The following is a 14,551-nucleotide window of genomic DNA, read 5'->3' as shown; positions in this document are numbered from 1 at the left end:
ATCCAATGGACCTCTATAGCATCTCCGAGAAGTCTCGTGTTTTCTTTTCTGTTTGTTTTTGTTTTGCTTTTTAAAGTTCCATTTATTAATATAATGTTCCTGACATTCAGTCTAGGCTATTCTTTCTCTGTTCAATTCCTAAGTCATCTAAGTATTATTGGTTTATGTTTTCTGGACAATGCTTTATTTCTGATTTCTTTGGTTTTATAATTATGCTGAAGTATATCATATTTTGTATACTGCTTGTATAAAGAGTAAGAAAAGAATATAATAGCCTCTGCCTGATCTGTGGTTTCCGAGATTATGGGAGACGTTTTTATCTTCTTATGTTATCTTATGCTACGCATTTCTCCCCATCCAGGCAGGCAGTAAACGGAACTACCTCTACGAACTGTCAGAGCGCACCTTTCAATATTACGACCATAGGAAAACAAGCTATATATGTACCATGGTTTTCTTACCTGTCAGCAAAGTAGAAAATACCTATTGAACGGCGTATTGCTGGAGGCCTACTACTGGGAGAAGACACACCCTCCCTGGTCAGACATCAACCTTACTTAAAAATGCGAAAGTTCCATTCTGTGAAATAGAAAAAAAATAATACAGATTCTGAGGAATTCCTTATATATCATTCACTTTTATCTATATCTGAGAGCATAATATTCCTTCCGGTTCCTACCCCACCCGAAAAATAAGCAAAAATTGCAGCATTAACAATAAATTATAAATTTCTACTTTTTGATATTTGTAAATTAAATGAAATTAAATTGAAATTTAAACCTGATGATATTCCATATTCTCCCTCATTGGAGGACGGACGATTTACTATTCCCTTCTATTTCTCTTGCCTTGTTGTGGGTACACTATTGCATGTTTCATTACAGGAATGAAGATATGGTATGTGGAAGGAAAACTGTCATATACGAGGGATATTTGTTTCAAACTCCGATTGGCTATTAAAAAGGCACACTCACATAACCAAATGATTTTATCACTAAACATTTACTAGTTTCATAGTTATTTTTTCAGATATTCGCCAAAACGATTTAAGCATTTGTTGTATCGTAACACCGGCTTTCCGATGCCTTCTGCAAAGAAGTCTGCCGCCAGGGAGGTAATGTGCGTCTGTACAGCCTCCTGAAGTTCTTCGTTTGTCCGCCACAAATGGAGGTTTACTATGAGTGAATTTTTGCTACAGCAATCCCAGACATTTCAGGGTCTTCTCTGTACACAATTGTGACTCAACACTTAGGTTACTGGAAACTTTGCTCACGTTGGGTCTCAACACTGTTGACTGACGATTACAAAACTCAACAATTGGCGTTACCATAGTGAGGGGGAAGAGTTTTTAAAGTCTGTTGTTACTAGCATTGAAACTTGGGTCCTGCAAGACACTCCAGAAACCAAAGAACACTAAGCAGTGGATGCATCCTTCTTCTCCAAACAAGCCAAAAATGTTCAAGCTGACACAGAGGAACAGGAAAACAATGGCTGTTGTTTATGGGACAATAAAGGTGTCTTTCTGGTGGACTTCATAGAGCAGAATACCGTGGAGATACACATTCTTACTGGCGGCAGAGTTCTTTGCAGAGGACACCGGAATTCTGGTGTCACGATAGGACAAGTGCGTAAATCGTTTTGAAGATTACGTGGAAAAATAAGTATGAAAGCACTCAAGTTTTGGTAATAAAATCATCTCCTTATGTCAGTGTATCTTTCTGTTACAGCTCTCCTGGCCAGAGAGAAGGCCTTACCCTCTCGGTGGCCCGCCCCTCCCCTTTGTGGAGGGGAATGAAATCTTTCCCCTAGTCCTAGTCATCGGTTGTTGAAGAAAACAGCCTCAGTGCAATCGTAGGCGAGAACTAGGGCTCCGATTCATATTATGGAACTACATATTCCATTCCTTTACTTGTACACAAGTGAAAATGAAAAATGTCGAAGAATTGTGGTTCTGATTTGGTTAAACCTGTGTTTCATTTTACATATTTTTTAACATATAACGTGAACAATGTAACGTTTTTGTACATATATAGGTAATTATTTAAAAAATAAAAATTGTCAGCTCGTTTAATTTTCAAACTATAATAAAATAACAGGCCAATTTCATTTCGTTCAGAATACAGTTCAGTTGCTAAAGCTGCTTTAATATTCCTTTAACGTTGGAAAGTATAACCCTTTTTTTCTGTGAAATGCCTCAATTGCATGATGATTTGATGTCATCCGTTCAGTCGAATCCGATCGTTGGCGATTCTATGAATTAGCGCTCTCCAAGTTACCCTGTTCCACGCTGCCTCTTTTACTTGTTCTAGGGTGAAGGTGGTGTCCATTTTAATGGTGTCTAACGAAAGAGTCCTCCGGGGACTTGGTCTTCTAGTACGGCTGGTAATTCCTAGCATGATTACTTTTTCCAATGCATCTGATCGCATAACGTGGTCAAAGTACGCTATTCTCAGCTTTATAGTCATACCAACGAATGACATACGGGGCTTGATGCACTCTGAACTTGCGTTGATGGTGATTTGTTCAGTCCATGGTATTCGTAAGAGTCTTCACCAACACTAGAGCTCAAAAGCGTGACTCTTTCTCTTGCCCCCTATTTCGGCGCCCATCTCTCTTTCATACAAGGGCACTAATCCTTCCTAAGAATCCTAAGACTATCAACTTTATTTTTATGCAATCTTACTACTTGTTGTATAACAATCTGTTGTTTTATCCATTCAACTTATTTTAGCAGCCTTCTAATGTTAATTTTGTTAATACTTCCACTATTATATCTCATCACATTGTATTTTTAAACCATCATTGTTATTTTTAATGTTATTTTACTTCAAATCTCTTCAAGATTTTAAAATTCATTTCATTATTACATGTTATTTAGACGCTTATTTTTAATTTAAGGTTAAGACTATGGCTGATGATGCCTTCAGGGAAGGCGAAACATGTACCATTATTAGTTAACAAATTTATGTAAATCATCCAAGACGATTTTGTATTGATTAGGTGGTCTAATAAATAACTTAATGTTATTATTTCAATCAAACTCCGTGCTGTCTTGAAACTAAACCTAGGTTATTTAAGCTCTCTACTCGTTTGCAAGATCATTAGTGGCAAACAAGAAGAGCCTCTTGAAGATATTTCACTCAGCTAGGTGTGATATTTTTAATACAAACCGCTGACTACCTGCGATATTGAACGGTCCTTCTCAGCCCTCAAGAGAATTTGATCGGAACTGTGCCAAAACATTACAATCGAAAACATGGAGAAGTACTTGGTGACATACTGCGCAACACGATAAAAAATGTTACCATACTATTTGTGTTACTTATAGTTCAAACTTAATCCACCCGCCGCACTCCCAACGTATTGACACTTGCGATAGAGTGCTGTGGTCAGCATTGTTGTTTTGACCTGTCTTAAAGGCAAGACATTGACCTCTGCAGCTTCTTTCTCCTCGCCTGTAAAGTTGGTGAAATGTCACTTTACCTCTGAAGGCCATATATTAATGTTGAACTTGCCCCACACGGTACCAGGTGAGTATATTGTGCGTGCTAAATATACGTATAACTACGCTGATATATAATTTTATATTTCGAAATTCAATAGCATAAACATAATGGTCATGGAATGTTCGTAATTTATTCAAAAATAAATTTGTATTGTTTATCAGCTTGAAAAGCATTCCATTTGTTTTTGCGTTATTTTATAGACAAAGGGTAGGATTTTAATTTGATTTGAATTATTAACCTGTGCAATTTATTAGAGAATAATGTGGTGGCAGACGAATAAACTCCGCTTTTGTTTGTAAACTTCATTTATTTATCTTTTCCGGTTTCAGGTCACCATCGCCAGGATCGCTGTGAGTTTGGAGTCCACTTCTTGGTCCCCTGGTTATCTATCTCTGGTGAGTGTCATTTCCAATATTCTCGTTTATTAATTACTGCTGAATTATTTGTACAGTTTGAACAGTAACACTGTGTTATGTTAAGCACCTTCTGTGCAGTTCTTAATAATTATTAGATCCTTCACTTTAAAAATAAGTGAAGTAATCTCCGAACAGGCAATGAAGGCCCTTGGAGTGGTGGAAGGTAAAGACTTCCACTATCCGTAACCTTGGCACTTGGAGGGGTTGTGTGGTTAGTTCTAAGCCCGGCCACGTTTGCTCTCAGGAATTAACCTGGTACTCATTTTTGGTGTAGGCTGAGTGAACCTCAGGTCCATACGAACCTCCGGAAGTGTAAATATCGCTCCTTAAAAGTTTCGACTTTCTGAAGGGAACCGAACCCACGTCCTTCCGGGTGAACCAAGAACGCCTTTACCGTAGCCAGCTACCAGATCCTTCAGTCAGCCGAAACTAATTTTTGATTATAAACTACATGAGAACTAAAACATATGGTAATAAAAAATCATACATGCACAGTTGACTAAGTGGAAAACGACATAACGAAAAATTCACCGGTATAATAGGTAGCACATGAAGTGCTCATAAAGAACCTCAAACGTCATCGATAGGCGGCCGGAACGAAAATTTAAATAATAGTTTTTTTTAAATAAAATTTTTTCACACAGTATATAATGACAGAAGATACTTTTGTATTTAGACTTTTGTTGCCTATTCCATTTTTAAATATAACAGAAGAACCTGCACCTAAAAGTACATTTCAACATGTCATGGACCTAGACCTGGTAGTGGGGTGGTGGGGGATGGAAATCGCTGCAGTTTCAACCGATGAGACCATGTCACACTGGGCCAAATCACTATTAATATTTGTCGATTTTCCTGAATTTTATTTAGTTATCACAATCGAAAGGCGTATTTTTGAAAAACGTTCATTCATTTCTATATATTTGTGAGTGTGTTTTGATAGAATCTGATGACGTATTTTGCATGTTTAAAAGGTGGAGACTTTGATGAATAAAGTAAAATGAGTTAATATCTTTTAAACATGCAAAATACGTACTTGCTTTAATATAGAACTGAGCAGTTAAACATAATTTTAAACATCTATAACTCAAGGTGACGCAAGTATTATTACAAATTGTATAATTTGAACTTAAAAATAAGTAGTGTTTTAAAATTATTTTATGTTATTTTATCAAATTAAGGTTCTTCAGCAGATGAGGATAGCCTATAATGGAGGCCAAAAGGGTACTGCTAAATATATGAAATATTATAAAAATTGATTAGTTGGGAAATCCAGCTTTATAATTTTGATTGTTTTAACTATCAATACGGGGCTAATGAAGCTAATAAACTTCGTCACCCGATGATAATCAGAGCGTCGTTGCACGTGCCGACTAGAAATTACTCTTACTTAGAAACGTTCATGTTTTTGTTAGCCGGGCTGAGTGGCTCAGACGGTTAAGGCGCTGGCCTTCTAACCCCAACTTGGCAGGTTCGATCCTGGCTCAGTCCGGTGGTATTTGAAGGTGCTCAAATACGACAGCCTCGTGTCGGTAGATTTGCTGGCACGTAAAAGAACTCCTGCGGGACTAAATTCCGGCACCTCGGCGTCTCCGAAGACCGTAAAAGTAGTTACTGGGACGTAAAGCAAATAACATTATTATTATTATTGTTTTTGTTAGGACTACTGAGCAAATCATTGCCCTGCACGTATTCAACGCCAAAACGTTGCAAATAACAAGCAGGTTCGAAGAGTAAACTTCGATTAAATTACGAGAAACCTCTCCAATATATTGGTGAATAAATTGTAGCCTCATAATATGACAGTTAGTTAAATCATATTCGCTTTCCATAATTAGCGCATAACAGCAAAGACCGTGAACAATATTGGAATAGGAGTTAATTAAATGTTAATATTAATTAATCCAATTCAGTGATCATCAGATTTTTACTGTAAAATTAATAATGGAATAATATTTGTGTTAGCTGGTTATTATATACTGGAGTAGAACCCTAAACGGAAAACTCTGCTCAATTACCTTTTGCTACATATAATGCAATTGCATCAAAATATATGTGCAAAGTTGAGAGTGAAGTCAGATTAGTTGATAAGATAATCTCTGAATATTTTAAGTCACTATTTCTAATATTTAGTAGTATAGAATATTTTAGTTACTTGCAACTATAATATTTTTATTAAAATTGTATTAATTATTTTTAGCTCTTTTCGCCCCTCATGGTTAGCCGTATACACAAACCAATATAATTACTGTATCTTTGTTAAGTGTTTGTTTGCCTCAGCCTCAGCGTGTATCTGAAAATAAATAAAATTGTATCTGGCCTTGAAATGCATACAGGATCTTGTAGCAATAAAAAATGTACTGATATATAACTAAATTAATTCTCTTCATACAAAGAAATGAGAACTACAAAAATTGCATACATTTATCAATTAAGAATTAAAATGCATGCATTTCTATGTCCAATTTCTTTACATATGCCATAACTAAATCTGTAGATTTTGACGGATATGAATTATGTTTGTTAGCTTCAGAAAAAATATAGGAACACGTGGAGCTATCCCGACTTTACGTCTGATCTTCGAGGATTGAATTAAGAAGGACAAGCCCACATACATGAACAACATTCATTGCGTTCATAGATCTAGAAAAAGCGTATGATAATGTTGATTGGACCAAGCTATTTGAGATTCTGACGGTGATGGGGATCTGGTACCGAGAAAGAAGAATTATCTACAATCTATCAAAATCAGTCTGCAGTGATAATAATCCAGGACTATGAAAACAAATCAAAAGCAAACAAAGAAAAGCAAAGTCATCTCCGTACAGGCCATGGAAGCCCTTGGATGGGTTGAAGGTAAAGGCTTCCACTATCCGCAATCACGGCACTTGATGGGGTAGAGAGGTTAGCTCTACGCCCGGCAGCATTTGCCCCCAGGAATCAAACTGGTACTCATTTTTGGTGTAGGCTGAGTGAACCTCAGGACCATATGTACCTCCGGAAGTGGAAATCTCGTTTCTTAAATTTTACGACTTCCTGACGGGGATTCGAATCCACGTCCTTCCGGGCGAACCGAGCACGCCTCTACCGCCTCGGCCCCTATGAAGAAAAAGCAGTAATCCGGAAAGGAGTGATGCAGGGCTGCAGTTTGTACCCCCTCCATTTCAATGTCTATATAGAACAGGCAGTAAAGGAAATCCAGGAAGAATTTGGAAAGGGAATCACAATCCAAGGAGAGGAAATCAAAACCCTGAGATTTTCTGATGATATTTTTATTTTATCGGAGACTGCGGAAGATCTGGAGAAGTTGCTGAATGGTATGAACGGAGTCTTGGGTTGGGAGTACAAGATTAAAATACATAAGTCCAAAACAAAAATAAAGGAGTGCAGTCGTGCGAAGTCAGGTGATGCAGTAAATATAAGATTAGGAAATGAAGTGTTAAAAGAAGTCGATGAATATTGTTACTTGGGTAGTAAAATAACTAACGATATCAGAAGAAAGGAAGAGCTTTCTTAAGAAAAGAAATTTGCTCACTTCGAACAATGATATAGGAATTTAAAAAAATGTTTTTGAAGACATTCGTGTGGAGCGTGGCATTGTATGGAAGTGAAACATGGACGATAACTAGCTCAGAAAGAAAGAGAATAGAAGCTTGTGAAATGTGGTGTTACAGAAGAATGCTTGCAGGTGAGATGGATAGATCGAATCACGAATGAAGAGATACTGAATCGGATTGGTGAGAGGAGAAGAGAAGAAACGATAGAATGTTAGGACACATCTTATGACACCCAGGACTTGTGCAATTGGTTTTTGAGGGAAGAGTAGGTCGTAAGAACGGTAGGGATAGAGCAAGGTATGAATATGACAAGCAGATTAGAGCAGATGTGGGATGCAGCAGTTATGTAAAAATGAAAAGATTAGCACCGGATATGGTGGCATCGAAACTACATCAAACCAGTCTATATACTGATGACTAAAAAAACAGCAACAACAATATATAGGAAAGGGAGTTCAAAATATATAATTGTTATTTCAAATGCTTGAATCCTCGCTAACTCGCGCTACTATTCCTCCCGCCACAACAGGCACGTGGCCTGAAATTATTGTTTTGACTCACAAAAAAATTGAAATGTCAGATCGTACATTTATTGACAGTTTTTGGCATTATAAGATACCCTACTATACATATCAAAAAGAAATGCTCAGCTCATTAATTTTTGAAAAATCTTTCGCCATGAGAAAATCTTATTATGAATATCGCTCATTAGGGAATACAAAATCTACTTGAAATTGATTGTTTACACTTTTTTACGTCGCACCAACACAGATAGGTCTTACGGCGACGATGGAATAGGAAAGGCCTAGGAGTGGGAAGGAAGCGGCCGTGGCCTTAAGGCACAGCCCCGAAATTTGCCTGGTGTGAAAACGGGAAACCACGGAAAGCCATCTTCAGGCCTGCCGACAGTGGGGTTTGAACCCAACATCTCACGGATGCAAGTTCACAGCTGCGTAACCCTCACCGCACGTCCAACTCGCCCGGTAAAATGAGTTCTAGGAAGATGAAATAAAAACACTAACATAACGTTAAAGGAACCATGAATTATATTTGGAACATATTGGAAAAGTGTAGATTAAATTTAGTAAGATTTTGTTAATGCAATTTACTAATGTTTTATTGTTATTCCACTTCAACGAAGATATAAAAAGAGCACAAAAATATCTGTTGGATTTTTTAATAAATTAAAAGCGACTTATCAGGCCGACTACGAAGGTTTTTACCTTGTGAACTGACGATACTTGAGCTGTGAAATACTAATTTATTTTTATCCCAATATATTGTTAACAGTACAATTCTCTTGTATTCTGTGATAATATGTGCTCATTGACTCAGTGATTATGGATGTGATTGTTCATGAAACATAAGGAACAATATGTCTCTATTGTGTAATTCAGACAGAGGGACATAATGCCACTCGTTTCACCGACCTGAATATCTTCCTTTGTGTACCCAAGTGAATATTACATTAAGAAAATGGATGATTACCGTTTCAAATGTGTGTGACATGCAATGTGTACCTTGCTTCATATTGTGGATTCATGAGAACTAATGGACTCGTAGGAGAGAATAATGTAACAAACAGTAACATCATTTATAACAATTCATCGGCCTGAAATGAATGTTAACAAACCCGTAATGCTGTGTTTCTTATTCCCTATCGATTAGTTGTGTTAATAAGAATCGATCGATGGCTATTTGTGTTCCTAGTAGTAAGATCGCAATTGTTTCCAAACAAGTGAATGTGACACACTCTGTCTTACTATGTAAAGAACGCTTATAATGAGTATTTCCGAAAAAGAAGAGTGTTTTCTTATAGGAAGTTTCCGTGAGAACTTAAACAAAATTTAACGGCCTTAGCTGTTACAATAATATGCATTAAATAATTAGAGGAAATTAAGTATATTTGAAAGAATCACTGCGGAATACTGGCAAACTTCTGTCCCTGGCCCTGTACGTCGTGACTTGTGTCCAGGCGGCTAACCTCACATAGTCGTGCATCCGAAACCCTATCCCTACATGTCAATAAAGGACTCCTCGAAGTGCTGGAGAAAAAGGAGGCGCAGAATAAATAGGGGAATCGTGGGAATCCAGCTACCAAAAATTCAATCAGGACGTTTATTACAAAATAGAGAAAATTACAGACACTAATATAAAAAAAGTACACGGTTTTACGGTCGCCTCAAACGAATGGTTGGAAACAGTTTGACCAAACAGATCTTTCAGCTGTTTGATTCAAAACCTAAAAGCACGATGCCTTGTTTTAGAAACACCAAATAAGACAAAGTATTACAGGTCAAACCGGAAGACGCCTTCGACAGAGATCTTTTTCGAAAAACGACACTGATGAACGGGATAAATCGTGACGAACAACTCAAAAGAAAACACGGTGTCTCTTGGATAGAGAAACGCAAGCAGACCCACTCAGAAAAAATGAGGGAAAACTGGGCTCAAAAGAAAGGGAAGTTCACTGTCAAATGTAACAAAACTAAACGTGGTCCTTGATAGACCTAACTGATAAAGAATAATACATTGCCCTAAGTGCATTTCTTTTATTCGGGCTGAGTGGCTCAGAGGGTTGAGGCGCTGCCCTTCTGATCCCAACTTGGCATGTTTAATCCTGGCTCAGTCCGTTGGTACTCGAAGGTGCTCAAATGCGACAGCCTCGTGTCGGTAGATTTACTGGCATATGAAAGTAATCCTGCGAGACTAAATTCCGGCAACTTGGCGTAACAGTAAAAAATGTAGTTAGTGGAACGTAAAACAAACAGAATTATTATTAAATGTATTTTTGTAAATGTTATTTTCACGTAAAACTAATAGTACGTCCTACGCAAATCTCTCTTACAGTTAGTGACACTGACAGATTAATTCGCCCTCAAATTTCTTCATTTCTGTATGTTGCGTGTTGAATGTCCCTTAGGGCTGAAAGCCACGAGTGTAAAAGAATATAAACATGTATATTGCCTGAGCCACTCAAAACACTTGTGTTTAGAAAGTTGCATAAATATTAGGGTTGCGGCATTTCAAAATTCCTACCATTTATGCAACCCACCCAACAGAGCATGTTCGTGGGCTGGAGAACCTTTGGAATCAGATGAAAGTACATGTAATCCATTCCGTTATTGCAAATAAATCTGCTCCGTATTTATTACGATAATACACCGCAGCTGTATCGAGAAGGACGTCGTAAAGGTTTCCAGTTGTGAACGAGAAATGAAATGGTGATTAGTTTCAAAATGTCAGTGCTTGCTGTAAAGTTTAGCAACTTAAATGTCACACGAACGCGTTTCCTGTTAGTGTTACGTCCCGGCTAATTAACAAACTTCTGCTTGTCAAAGTTTTACCAAGTTTCTTCCTTACTGTACAAGTTTCCAGTGACCAAATTTATTAGTATACCCATTTTTCTTCCCACTTATTGGATCCTTGCAAAACATTTCTTGCGTTCAGCTTCGATGTAAAATTTGCCTTAACATTTATAATAATGCACTCAATATTTTCTGTAATAGTTTAATTTGTTTCAGGAGAACAAATAAATTCTCGTGACAGATAAACGTAGAAAAATAATTTCTTACTTGTATTTACGGGAGGTACACAACATTGGTATACCAAGATGACTGCTTGTCCGATAAATGTCCTGGAGATATTGAAGCAACATATGTTCAGTGTCAGAGCTGTAAAGGGGATGGTCACAGTTTTAGATGCGTTTTGACGTCATAATTATGGCTACGGGTTCTCGTCTATTGTTAGAAGTGTTTGATCAATTGGAAATACTTTTCATAATGCCATTTATTGTTTCTGGACCCTTTAATTTTCGGATGTAATAGGTTGGAATGAAAAGTAATTAGGTTAGTAGGAAATGTTATCCAGCCAGCTTTTCTATTTTGTACCGAGAGTTGCGTAAATTCTAGGGGTTCTGATAGACCGTACGCCTAATGTTTATGCAAATCTCATAGCTTAATCGTTGAGCAGGCTACAGTATACGTCTTGTTACTCGCTTCAGTAAGTTTGCATTCTGACTTGTTATTGCCTAAAACTCCTGGCTGGGCCGGGCTGAGTGGCTCAGACGCTTGAGGCGCTGACCTACTGACCCCAACTTGGCAGGTTCGATCCTGGATCAGTCCGGTGGTATTTGAAGGTGCTCAAATAAGTCAGCCTCGTGTCGGTAGGTTTACTGGCAGGTAAAAGAACTCCTGCGGGACTAAATTCCGGCACGTCGGCGTCTCCGAACACCGTAAAAGTAGTTAGTGGGACGTAAATCAAATAACATTATTATTATTATTATTATTATTATTATTATTATTATTATTATTATTATTATTATTATTATTATTATTATTATTATTATTATTATTATTATTATTATTATTATTATTATTATTATTATTATTATTAAAACTCCTGGCACTAGTTATTACTAATTTTATATCTTCACATGTAACGTTATTTGAATTTGGATTTGGATTCTCTGGCAAATCACTGAGACTCGTCTTCAGTCTGGTATTCTGTCATAGTCTTACACGCCGTGTCAGTTCGTCCTTATGGCAACGCTGATTGCCTAGGGAAGTATCTGATACTTTCGAATGAACAATAAAAGTTATAACACTGTATTTATGCGTCTCTCTATAGATCATATATGTATATTTTTGCGATTGTCATAATTTTGAGACATTTGGAAAAGTTCACTTAAACAAATTGCTTTCCTACTCCTCTTAAATTAGTCTATAGGATGTATAAATATAGCTCACAACGTCTCATTTTTTTTACTGAACTACGCTGAACAATATTTGTATCCATGTGCTAAATTAAACAATGGGCACTGTGTAGAAATTCGTCTCCAGTCTGGTATTCTGTCACAGTCTTACACACAGTGTGAGCTTAGAAATAGCAACCCGAGACTGTGTACCCGTGCACTATTAGTACGATCCCCAGTTGTTCTTCCAGCTCCTTGTTTTCTTATCCTCTTGTATTTACATCACGTTCAGTTTGAAGTTGCTCTCTTAGCGAACTCTTCTCCCGTTCGTGTGTTTAGAGAGATATTCAAGTTTATTTTCTTTCCCTTCTCTTCCTTTTACGGGGAATGGAATTCAAAGCATTTCGCTGAGGAACAACATTCCATAATATCACTCCGATTACGAAACAAATCATTATTATGCTCATTGCTGTCAAATTCATAACTCATTCTTATTTTTATGATTAAGCCTCTTCCTTTGCCGAGCTTAGTGGCTCATACGCTAGAGCTATGGATTTCTTGGCCCAACTAAGGGAGGTTAGTTTCTGGGTCAGTACGGTGGTATTTCGAATACTTCAGATTCCTGTTGGTATATTGAATGGTACGTAAAAAATCATGCGGGGCAATTTTATATTATGTAAAGTCAAGTAGTACGATTTTGATATAAACATGCCTTGTGTCTGTCAGTCATCCAAAAATGTGTGTAACGGAACACGACAAAATGTGTGATCGAAGTGATGTAAGGGTGGGTTTCCATTTGAGATTAACTGGGAGAGTGACTTTCGGTATACGCACTCAGGTTGTTGTCCATTTGAGAGTTAATTTCGGCCCGAATAACTATCCAGAGTACCCGACGAGTCACTCGCCGAGATAGCTTTCACGAGATCTCGTCACACCCTGTCCACTTGTGTGCTCCTGTACAGAGTGGAGAGTAGTCGAAATGTCGTCACACTACTACTGACAATTCGCAGCAGCTGTGATTATTCCCTGAAAAAGAATCTACTTTGGTAATTGTCACTTGTCCCGCCACCGCTTTTTCTGTTTTCCAATTTTTTCAATTCTTGAGATACTTTAAACAATAGGGAGCACCACATTATTGATTATTTTAAATGTTAAATGTATGTATTATATTATGTTCTTGTTATTGTCATAGTAACCAGGCTGAAATAATTATAATACATTTGTTTCCATGCAAATTGATGTCATTATTTTAAATATATATCAATTTACTCTTAGTTCAACTTTATTAAACAGACTTACCTGATTCCTTAAGCTTGAAGTTTCCTCTGAACTTCAACTCAGGAACACGAAAACTTCACACCTATTTCCTCTAAAGTTGTATGTTTCTTAACTTTGTCACGGTAATCGCTGTATTTCACATTCCAGAAAATTTCTCGACTTTCATACGTTTCAATTAACAGTTTTGTTTCCTCCGGTGACCATCTTGAAATTGAAAATTGAATCAAGCTCTCGATAGGTTCGCCACAATTCGAACACAGTTCGTATCTGGAGAGCTAATCTCCGAGAGCGCCGGGTAGCACGAGTCGACTAGAGAGCAAGTAAGGAAAGCTCTCGGTATTGTGTCCACTGTAACTGCTATTGAGAGGTTCTCGCCAGTATTTACTCTCAAGTGTACGGGCACCTTAAGATATGGTCAGACAATTTTACCTAGCAACCATTCAGGTTCTGATGTAAGGTATGGATGGATGGCCCAGAAAATTTTACCTTGCAACTATTCAGACTGTGATGTAAGATAGGGATGGGTGGTGAGACAATGTTACCTAGCAACCGTGCAGGCTGTGATGTAAAGTATGGATGGATGGTCAGACAATGTTGCCTAGCAACCGTGCAGGCTGTGATGTAAAGTATGGATGGATGGCCAGACACTGTTTCCTAGCAACCGTGCAGGCTGTGATGTAAAGTATGGATGGATGGCCAGACACTGTTTCCTAGCAACCGTGCAGGCTGTGATGTAAAGTATGGATGGATGGAGATGGCAGAGAAACATATTTATGACCATTTGATTTTCTCCAAGGGAAAATTTGTAATGTTGAAAACCTTTCTTAGCAGACCAAATAGGGGTCTCCATACTACGACAAATGAAAAGTTACGCATTTTTCGTAATTGTGTCGAACGTTGAAGGGCTGAAGGTCCCGAAAACTTTTCAAATTGTTAGTCTTGGATAGCTCTATCGAACTAAAAATAAATTTCGAAAATCACTTCCGTCCTAAATGCTGTTCCGGAAGAAAGAGTTTAAAATGGCTTGTTTCTTTACTTGTTTTCGTTTTCATTCAAATCGTAGCCAAATTAACTTATTTACCCAATTTTTTATGTAATGTG

General features: G+C 37.5%; 1 protein-coding gene across 2 annotated transcripts in view; it reads left to right on the top strand.

Moving 5' to 3' along the window:
• The window catches only part of LOC136885679 (acetylcholinesterase), a 1,299,399-nt gene that overhangs the window by 576,918 nt on the left and 707,930 nt on the right, over nucleotides 1-14,551 (top strand). For both annotated transcript variants that reach the window (XM_067158378.2, XM_067158379.2), the window contains one exon: nucleotides 3,836-3,901. The gene's annotated coding sequence lies outside the window, so the exon portion shown is untranslated. The remainder of the gene's footprint in view (nucleotides 1-3,835; nucleotides 3,902-14,551) is intronic.

The sequence above is a fragment of the Anabrus simplex genome, chromosome 14, assembly GCF_040414725.1.
Source record: "Anabrus simplex isolate iqAnaSimp1 chromosome 14, ASM4041472v1, whole genome shotgun sequence".
NCBI classification, from domain to species: domain Eukaryota; kingdom Metazoa; phylum Arthropoda; class Insecta; order Orthoptera; family Tettigoniidae; genus Anabrus; species Anabrus simplex.
The sequence above is the reverse complement of the archived record's forward strand: the minus strand, read 5'-3'. Positions and strand labels throughout refer to the sequence as shown.